General features: G+C 46.1%; 1 pseudogene; it reads left to right on the forward strand.

Annotated features, from left to right (window-relative positions):
- The first annotated feature begins 6381 nt into the window (after positions 1 to 6381).
- LOC118731619 lies at positions 6382 to 8528 on the forward strand (annotated as a pseudogene).
- The last annotated feature ends 2179 nt before the right edge of the window (positions 8529 to 10707 follow it).

Genomic DNA, 10707 nt, shown 5'->3' on the forward strand with positions numbered 1-10707 from the left:
TTACCCTGGAGCCCAAAACCTATTAACTCTTTTTTAAAATATATATATATATCTTATTGATTCTTTACAGAGAGGAAGGGAGAGGTACAGAGAGTCAGAAACATCGATCAGCCCCCTTCACATCCCGGACCGGGATGTGCCTGCAACCAATGTACATGCCCTTGACTGGGATCCAACCCAGGACCTTTCAGTTCTCAGACCGACGCTCTACCCACTGAGCCAAACCGGTTTCAGCACAAGACCTATTAACTCTATAGAGGCTAACCTCCAACTAAACAAAATAGTAAATATAGACAAACCAAACAAAATAAATCTCATGGGTCTTTTTGCTAGCCAGTTTCAAAATTAATGATAGTCTTTAACCTGGACAGGAATCAGGAAGTCCTGCTAGAGGAGCTCTAAATGCCCTATGTGGTGAAAGAAAGCCCTACAAGAGAGTTCTAGGTTATAACAACCCTACCACACACTTCCTCTTCCCTTCTATAAAAGACTTCCTCTCCATTGCTTACCCAGGAACTTGCACCTGATTCACTATGGTGGCAAGGGCTGTGTTGCAATCCTGACTTTATTTCCAATTAAATATTATTTTTGCTGAAGGAATACCTGGCCGGCTTCGATTGTGGTCAACACAGTGAGGGCTCATCTGGTGTCCAGAGAAGACCCTGATAGCTCTGGGCTGGTGAACAAACAAAAGTGGTGCCCAAAGAGCCAGCTATTTGAGCTGGTTGATTTTCTCCCCTCGGCGGAAGCTTGAGGGTAAGTTTTCTCTAGTACCAGCTTCCAGGTGTCTTGTGTTTTAAAGCTCTGTGGGTTTTATTTGGAATCTGTTTAGAGAGTTATTTTTTCCCCTTTTTATATTAAAAGGCCTTGTTTGTCTGTGAGCTCTGCCTTTCATACTTTGGCCTGATTCCAGGGGATTAGGCTGTTCCTTGGGGCTGTATTAGCCATGGACTTGGTTTTTAGATTCTGGAGGTTTGAGCTGTCTGTCTGCCTGATTCTGTTCCTATTCTGTTGAAACCGTGTCCTTTAGCCTTTGGCCAGGCTCTCTCCCAAGCAGGCTATTTTAATAGAACTACATTGCTTCTCAGCCTATGCCTGACCACCTCAAGCTGGGTTTCTGAATCTGCTACTTCAGCATGGGGCCCGGACCCCTTATTCTTTGGATCAAACGGTTCTCTTTTTTTAAATATATTTTTATTGATTTCATAGAGGAAGAGAGAGGGAGAGAGAGATAGAAACATCAATGATGAGAGAGAATCAATGATTGACTGCCTCCTGCACGCCCCCTACTGGGGATTGAGCCCTAAACCTGGGCATGTGCCCTGCCCAGGAAATGAACCCACGACCTCCTGGTTCATAAATTGACCTTCAACCACTGAGCCATCTGGCAGGGTTTTATTTATTTATTTTTAGAAGGAGTAGAAAGGAGAGATAAACATTGATTTGTTGTTCCACTTATTTATGTATTCATTGTTTGATTCTTGTATGTGCCCTGACTGGGGATCAAACTCACAATCTTGGTATAAGGGGAGGATGCTTTCAGCAACTGAACTACCCAGGCCAGGACTGGATCTGACTGTTCTAAATGGAACTGGTTGCCTAACCAGTCTGGCTCAGTAGTAGAGCTTTGGCCTTTGGACTGAAGGGTCCCAGGTTCAATTCCTGTCCAATACCTCAGTTGCAGGCACATTACCAGTAGGAGGTGTGCAGAGGGCAGCTGATCAATGTTTCTCTCTCTCTCATGGATGTTTCTAGCTTTCTATCCCTCTCCCTTACTCTCTGTAAAAAATCAACAATATATATATATATATTTAATGGAATTGGTTGTTTTTCAGGCTGCAGGTTGTCTAAGCTAACTGTTTGAATTGTTTAGCAAATTTGGGCCCTTTCTCTAGAGAAAAGCCTCTGAAAAATGGGGTCTTGGGTATCTAAATATTTCCCTCCTATAGAGCTTCCAGCCAAATTTATGTTTAAAAACCATGGTTCCACCCAGTCGGTGTGGCTCAGTGAGTTGGGCATCATCCCCTGCACCAAAAGATTGCTGGCTCCATCCCCAGTAGGGGGCATGCAGGAGGCAGTCAGTCCAGGTTCCCCCTTCACATCGATGTTTCTGTTTCTCCCTCCCCCTTCCTCTCTCTCTGAAAATCAATCAAAATAGCCTGGCCAGCATGGTTCAGTGGTTGAGCATCAAACTCTGAACCAGGAGGACGCAGGTTTGATTCAGGCTCGATCCCCAATAGTTGGCATGCAGGAGGCAACCAATCAATGATTCTCATCATTGATGTTTCTTTCTCTCTTTCCCTCTACCTTCCTCTTTGAAATCAATAAAAATATATTTTTAAAAAATAGAATAAAAAACTAAAAATATTTTGAAAACCATGGTCTTTAATGTACATTTTTAACTAAATGGACTATTATGACCAGAAGTAATTTAGAGCATCAATGGCCATTATGGGGAACTTCCCCCTCAACTTTTATAATGTAATGACTGTTTAGTTCTCTATTTTCAGGTCTGAGCTCCTGTTTTAAAACTATCAGATACACTAAGTTTGTTATGTTTTTAATTTTGCCTTTTTTTTTTTCTGTTAAAATTTGTACCTGTTGCTTATTGAACCTGGACATGCATTTTTGGACCATGCATTTTCCCTCCGGCATTCAACAGGAGACCCTGAAAAGGCCCTTCCTGGTATTAAGGGACAAAAGGCTTTTTGGAAGGATTTTGGAAGATCTGACTGCTGATCAGCTATGCCTTCAAAGATCTCCATCAAAAGGGGGAAATGCCAAAATTAATAAAAGATTTAAACCAAGATAAGAATCCTTTTAGGAGCCTTGGTTGGTTAGAGCTTCATCCAGTACACCATCTGGTATATCAAAAGGATTAGGGTTTGATTCCCCCCAGGGAAGATGCCTAAGATGCAGGTTCAATCCCTGTTCGAGGATACAGGAGGCTACTGATTGCTGCTTCTCTCTTGCCAAAAAGTCAATTAAAAAATAAATCCTAACCTGACCAGTGTGGCTCAGTGGTTGAGCATCCACCTATGAAATTACAGTTTGATTCAGGTCAGGGCACATGCCCGGGTTGCTGCTTGATCCACAGTGGGGGGCATACAGGGGGCAGCTGATCAAAGATTCTCTCTCATCACTGATGCTTCTGTTAGAAAGAAGGCCAGCACAAAAACCAGAGCTTAGGCTCACAGTCTTGCACGATTGGCTAATCTAAAGGAAAAAGGAAGGGGTTGACTTTTGCCATTTCAAAATGGCAGCCCCCAGGGGAGCTGCAAGTTAGGAAAGCCAAAATGGTGGCTGCCTAAACTCCCTTTTCTGACAGAAAAGATTACATGCTTATTCCCACAATTCCCTCCCTTTTCTTTATTTATATTTTTGTTGACTTCAGAGAAGAAGGGAGAGGGAGAGACAGAGAGAAACATCAATGATGAGAGAGAGTCATTGATTGGCTGCCTCCCATCTGCTCCCTACTAGGGATGGAGCCCACAACCCGGAGACATGCCCTTGATGGAATGGAACCTGGGACCCTTCAGTCCACAGGCTGACACTCTAGCCAGTGAGCCAAACCGGCTAGGGCCCCCTTTTCTTATTTAACTCTTTTCTTCAAACTCGGCTAACATTCATTGAGTTTCATGCTCTTCAGTGTCTAGGAGGATGAGATTATTTTGCTGTTTGGTCAATGCAATTTCATTTAACCTTTGGATAAGGCCCCTCATACATGGGATGATACAACATCCCACCTCTGTAACTCCTAACACAATTATCAAAGAGGTGAATATAGATACCATCATCCTCTTCCATTGTCTGAACCATTGCTCTCGTAGATTGGAGGAAGGATCTTCAATCCCAGGATTCTCAGCTAACTCATGGCCTAAAGTTATTAATCCCTGCACGGCCTTAGTAATAGTTCCAGCTGTAGCTGTGTTGTTAGAGATGAATGTACAACACTGGCCTCCCAACATTACACATATTCCTTCTTTTTCTTCCAGAATCACATCCAAGGCCAATCTATTCTCCCATGTAATCCTGCTGGTAGCATCTAGTTGTTCAGCTATACCTATACCTGTTCATCTCATGTATAGTTAACAAACCTTTTTTTATTATAGTAAATACTGGAGGCCTGGTACAGGGATTTGTGCACTGGTGGAATCCCTTGGCCTGTCCTGCACCCTCTTGAAATCTGGGAGCCCTTGGGGGATGTCAGACTGCCGGCTTCATCCTGATTCCCACCGGCCAGGCTGAGGGGCCCCATGTGTAAGAGGTCTCTAGTATGAGTGTAAGATCTTTGGTTAATCTCTTCCTGCCCTTCCCCCTTCCTCTGAGATTCATCAGTCTGTTCCATGTTTCCATGCCTGTGCATTGAGCAGGCCCCCTGGTGGTCAGTGCACATCATAGCTACCAGTCGAATGGCCAAACGGTCAGCTAGTCACTTAGGCTTTTATATTCTATGTAATAAAAGCCTCATATGCTAACTGTACAGTCATCTGGTCGTCTGTTCAACCAATCAAAGTGTAATATGCTAGTGGTATACCAAGACTGCTCAACTGCTCACTATGATGTGCACTGACCACTAGAGGGCAGGTGCCCTGACCAGCAGGTTAGTTTGCTGCTTGAGTCTGGCTGATCAGGACTGAGAAAGACAGATCCTGGATCCCTCCTTCAGTCTCTCCCTGGCTGGGCCAACCTACTGTGTCCCTCCCCAACCCCCATTGTGCACCAGTGGGGTCCCTTGGCCTGGTCTGCACTCTCTCGAAATCCAGGACCCCTTGGGCAATGTCAGAGAGCTGGTTTTAGCCCAATCCTGCAGGCCAGCCCGAGGGATACCACTGGTGCAGGAATTCATGCACCGGGCCTCTGGTATATAGATAATTAATCCAATCCACATTCTTGTTTACAGTAGATCACCAGAATAGGTCAGATTCAAATCCTGCAACAATCTGATTTCTAGCCTTAAACTCCTTGGCACTCCTCCTGGAACCCCAATGGAATCTATGTAAATATGGGTGTCAAAGGAACCCCTTGGACTCTCTCTCCTCTTCCTAGTCTGTTTTCCATTGAAAAAGGTTTATGATATGCCAAAGTGAAAGGGATAGCCAATAGTATCAGAGTGCAAGTTCTGCTCCATTTGCTGGGCCAGGACACAATTAATGATCCCCCACAACACCACCAGACATCCGCACGGGGTACAGACAATGCAGAATGATTGACTTCTGAGGATACTTGGCCATTTCAGGTAAATTTCCCATAAACTCTGAGCACTGCTCTCCCCCTTGGGAGGCAGGAAGCATAGTTTACATCAGAAGATGGGGGACAGATTGTTCTGGGGGAACCTTGCTCTTTACCTCTGTTGGATGGGAACAACAGGGAGCGAGTCTTGCAGGAAGCTTTTCCTTAGGCAGTTTCCTCCTGATACAGGGCAAGCATACATTTCATCCCATTACTGTCTGAGATCCATACAAATGGAAATGGGACCACTTGGGCTTCTAGACTTCCTGCTGCACAAGCATAACAGTGACTTTTATTTAGGTGCGTACAGAATAGTTAATCCATTCCACCCAGGCATTTGTTTCCTTATATCCTACTTCTTTTTTTTAAACTATTTTTTTTATTGAATTTTTACAGAGAGGAAGAGAGAGGGATAGAATGTTAGAAACATCAATGAGAGAGAATCATTAATCAGCTGCCTCCTGCACACACCCTACTGGGTACGTGCCTGCAACCAATGTACATGCCCCTGACGGGAATCAAACCTGGGACCTTTCAGTCCGCAGGCCAATGCTCTATCCACTGAGCCAAACCGGTCTCAGCAAACTCTATGGTTTTAAAATCCTCCATCCCCCAAGTTCTTCTCCTGTTCAGAACTTCTCCTTTGTGTAGTCTGATTGCCACAGCTGCACATATGAAATTGCAATCCTTTCTTCTTTCCTGAATGAAACCTTTTTTTGCTGAAGGAATACCTGGCTGACCTTTTGTTTGTGGTTGATGTTATGAAACTGTGAACATATTTAGCTACTCTAAGATTCATTTTTTTTCCCCCACCTGTGAAATGGGAATTCTAAAGGTGCCTGACATATGACTTTGAATGTTAAAGTGTAGAATTAGTGTTAGGTTTATGATTGCTGCTTTGTGATTGTCCTGGGAGCTCATCGCCTGCCATCCACCAAACTCTTCTAGTCCTAGCCACATCAAGAGACTGACAATGAACTCTGGACCTGGTACTCTCCCTTGAGAGCAGCCCACTGCTTACAGGTAGGTTGATTACATTGGGTTCTTCCTACTCCAAAGGGACAGTGCTTCGTCCTTTTGGAACCATCAACATACCCAGATGTGTGTTGGCTTTTCCTAACTACAGCACCTCTCCTCAGCCCACATATCCAAAGGCTTGCAAAATTCTGAGTCACTGACATGGAATCCTGCACAAGAGATCCACTTCATGGTAAAGCAGGTCAAATATTTATTTCTGTATGGCAAGCTACTTAGAAACTCAGTAGTGTGAAATAAAAACATTTATTATTGCTCATAATTCTGTGGAATTCATCCAGGGCTTAGCTGGGCCCAGGGCTCTTCAACTCTGGGTGGTGTTGACCGAGTTCCCAAAACTGCCTGTATAAAACTGGGCTGAGGACAAGCGGCTGGAGCAGAGGCAGCAGCCAGAGGAGCAGGGGAGGCGACCAGGAGCGATGGTGAACAGGACGACAGCGACAGGCAGTGAGGGCGGCCTGGCCTCAAAGCAGCTCAAGACTGACAAGGCCTGGCGACCAGCACAGAGACGGTGGTGGAGGAACCGGGGCAGCGGGCAGTGGCGGGGAGAACTACGATGACCCACACAAAACCCTGCCTCCCCAGCTGTCCACATCAGTTGTCCTGGTTGACAGTGTGCTGGAAGCTGACCTTGTGGAGGAGGAGACCTTGCAGGCTTTGGACCCATCAGCCATGTGGTGGTAATGCCTGAAAAGAGACAGGCGTTGGTGGAGTTTTAAGATGTGTTGGGGGCTTGCAACGCTGTGAACTATGCTGCCCACAAGGTCACCCAGCCTTTGCAAATTACTCCACCAGCCAGAAGATCCCTCTCCCAGGAGACTCTGATGACTCCCTAAGTGTCAACAGTGTGCTTCTCTTTACCATTCTGAACCCCATCTATTCCATTATCACAGATGTTCTTTACTCTATTCGTAACCCTTGTGGCCCTGTCCAGAGAACTGTCATTTTCCGGAAGAATGGAGTCCAAGCCATGGGGGAATTTGATTCTGTGCAGAGTGCCCAGCGGGCCAAGGCCTCACTCAATGGGGCTGATATGTACTCTGACTGTTGCACTCTGAAGATCGAATATGCGAAGCCTACACACTTGAATGTGTTAAAAAATGATCAAGATACTTGGGACTATACAAACCCCAACCTCAGTGGACAAGATGACTCTGGCAGCAACCCTAACAAACGCCAGAGGCAGCCCCCTCTCCTGGGAGGTCATCCCGCGGAATATGGAGGGCTCCATGGTGGGTATCACTGCCATTACCATGATGAGGGCTACGGTTTCCCCCCTCCCCCACCTCACTACGAAAGGAGAAGGATGGGCCCACCAGTGGGGGGGGTTAGTGCCGGGGCCCAAGTCGCTATGGTCCCCAATATGGGCACTCTCACCTCCTCCCCCACCACCCAAGTACGGCCCTCATGCCAAAAGCCCTGTGCTCGTGGTCTATGGCTTGGATCAGTCTAAGATGAACTGTGACCGAGTCTTCAATCTCTTCTGATTGTATAACAATGTGGAGAAGGTGAAATTCATGAAAAGCAAGCTGAGGCCGCCATGGTGGAGATGGCTGATGGCTATGCTGTGGACCCGGCCATTACTCACCTCAACAACAACTTCATGTTTGGACAGAAGCTGAAAGTCTGTGTCTCTAAGCAACCTGCCATCACACCTGGTCAGTCACATGGGCTGGAAGACGGGTCCTCCAGTTACAAAGACTTCAGTGAATCAAGGAGCAATCAGTTCTCCACTCCGGAGCAGGCAGCCAAGAACCGCATCCAGCACCCTAGCAACGTGCTGTACTTCTTCATTGCCCCTCTGGAGGGGACGGGGGAGAACTTCTCTGAGGTCTGTGATGAGCTGGGAGTGAAGCGGCCATCTTCTGTGAAAGTATTCTCAGGCAAAAGTGGATGCAGCTCCGCTGGGATGCTGGAATGAGAATCCAAGAGTAATGCCCTGGAGACTTTTGACTTCCTGAACCATTACCAGATGAAAAACCCTTACACCCTAAAACTGTGTTTCTCCACCGCTCAGCACGCCTCGTAATTAGGTGCCAAGGAAGAGTCCTATGTGAGCGGGAAATAATTTCTTTCCTTTGTGTGTGTGTGTGTGTGTGTGTTTTGTTTTGTTTGTTTTTTTGCAAAAGTTCCTATATTCCTTTTTCTTTTCTTTTCTTTTTTAAATGCTAGGTTAGAGGCTTAACCATAATGGAAATGATGGAAGGGGAGGGGAAGGGAATTGTTATCTCCCAAGATTAACCTTCACTTTTAAGAAATTATTGTAGCCGAAACTGGTTTGGCTCAGTGGATAGGGTGTTGGCCTGTGGACTGAAGGGTCCCAGGTTCGATTCCAGGCTTATACGGGGGGAATCTGGACTGTCAGGCAGAAACTCAGGGGAGCTGCAAAAGGCAGAGGTTTGGAGGCATGTGCTCGAGAGTGCGTGAAGAGAGGACTGACTGCTGAATGCCACTGGCTATCTCTAGTGGGTGGGAAACGGAAGCTCCCCCAGTACGAACTGGGCAAGAATCTGGGAAACCAGATTTATTGAGGGAGAAACTGGACTGTCTGGCAGTGGGTGAAACTTGAGGATGGTTTACTCTTAGGGGTGCTTGCATTGATTATGGAGGGACATTGAGACCCAGGGGCCCCATAGGGCAGGGCTGGCAGGAAGCCAAGACTGTCTGCTCAGCCCTGAGACTCAGCCCCATCCAAGTTGAACACAGGCTTTTGCAATTTTGCAAGTCTTGTCTCATAAGGCTGTCTCCAGCACAGAAGTTCTCCTAGCGTAGACACAGTTGATCCTCACAGCTAATTGGCCTGCAAGTCAACTCCCCCAGTGATACTAATAACAATCTAGGTTTAACTACAACAAGACTCTGCACACACAGCCCACAAAGGGGCACACCAAGAGTCTCCACCTCAGTTAACTGGGGAGGCTGAGCCACTGGCCCCGGCTAGGACACCTAGCACACAAAGCCACTCCATCAACTCAGGGAAGCAGCCAAAATGCGGAGACAAAGAGGTAGGCCACAAATGAAGGAAATGGAGGAAAGTAAATGACTGGATAGCAGTGTTTCCCAAACTTTTGACATATGTGTACCTCTTCTATAATTTTCGTAACGCTGAGTATCCCTCGTACTCATGAGAACGTAGAATTAGGTGCAGCTAAGTACAGTGCAATGCATATCCCCACCAAACTCTTCCCGTACCCCTGGGGGTATGCATACCACACTTTGGGAAACACTGGGATATGGAGTTCAAAACCACGGTTGTATGTTTTTTCAAGAATTTCCTAGAAAAGGCCGATAAATTTAATGAGACCCTCCAGGATATGAAAAAGGACCAACTAGAAATTAAGCATACACTGACTGAAATTAAAAAATATTATACAGAGACCTAAAAGCAGATTAGAGGATTGCAAGAACTAAGTTAAAGATTTGGATATGAAGAAGCAAAAAACACTCAACCGGGAAAAGCAAAAAGAAAAAAGAATCCAAAATGTTGAAGATAGGAGCCTCTGGAACAACTTCAAGCGTACCAACATCAGAATTATGGGGGTGCCAGAAAAAGAGAGAGCAAGATACTGAAAACCTATTTGAAGAAATAGTGATTGAGAACTTCCCCCACCTGGTGAAAGAAATAGACTTACAGCTGAAACCGGTTTGGCTCAGTGGTAGAGCGTCGGTCTACCGACCGAAAGGTCCCAGGTTCGATTCCGGTCAAGGGCATGTACGTTGGTTGCGGGCACATCCCCGGTACAGGGTGTGCAAGAGGCAGCTGGTCAATGTTTCTCTCTCATTGACGTTTCTAGCTCTCTCTCTCTCCCTTCTTCTCTGTAAAATATATATATATATATTTTAAAAAGAAATAGACTTACAAGTCCAGGAAGTGCAGAGAACCCCAAACATAAGGAATCCAAAGAGGACCACACCAAAGACACATCACATTTTAATGCCAAGAGCAAAAGATAAAGAGAATCTTAAAAGCATCAAGAGAAAAAAACTGTTCACCAAAAGGCACCACAAAGTGAAAAGACAAGATGCACACGGAGATACTTTCAACCCAAATCACTGGTAAAATTTTAATATCTAAAAATAGAGCGCTAAGAAACAATAAGAAAAAGACCAACCATTTAACAGAAAATTGGACCCGAGAAGAGGAAGTCTTGGCCAATAAACAGGTGGAAAGATGCGGTAATAACCATGGAAGGAGGATAATGCCACAAGCAGATCTACTTCAAACCCACAGGGCTGTAGAGGCCAGCTCTGCGTGGAGATGACCTTACGCTCACGCGGCGCTGGACTCCCATGCACACGCCCGCTTCACGCGCGACTAGAGACAGGGGTGGCACTGAGGGCTCAAGTTCCTTGCCCCGGGAGGGCGGGGCCAAAAGCAGTGTTGCTTAGCAACCGAGGCCAGCCGCGGGCTGGGGCCAATTCCGGCGCGCTTCCGCCCCG

Source organism: Pipistrellus kuhlii, unplaced genomic scaffold, assembly GCF_014108245.1.
Source record: "Pipistrellus kuhlii isolate mPipKuh1 unplaced genomic scaffold, mPipKuh1.p scaffold_m20_p_31, whole genome shotgun sequence".
Lineage (NCBI taxonomy): Eukaryota > Metazoa > Chordata > Mammalia > Chiroptera > Vespertilionidae > Pipistrellus > Pipistrellus kuhlii.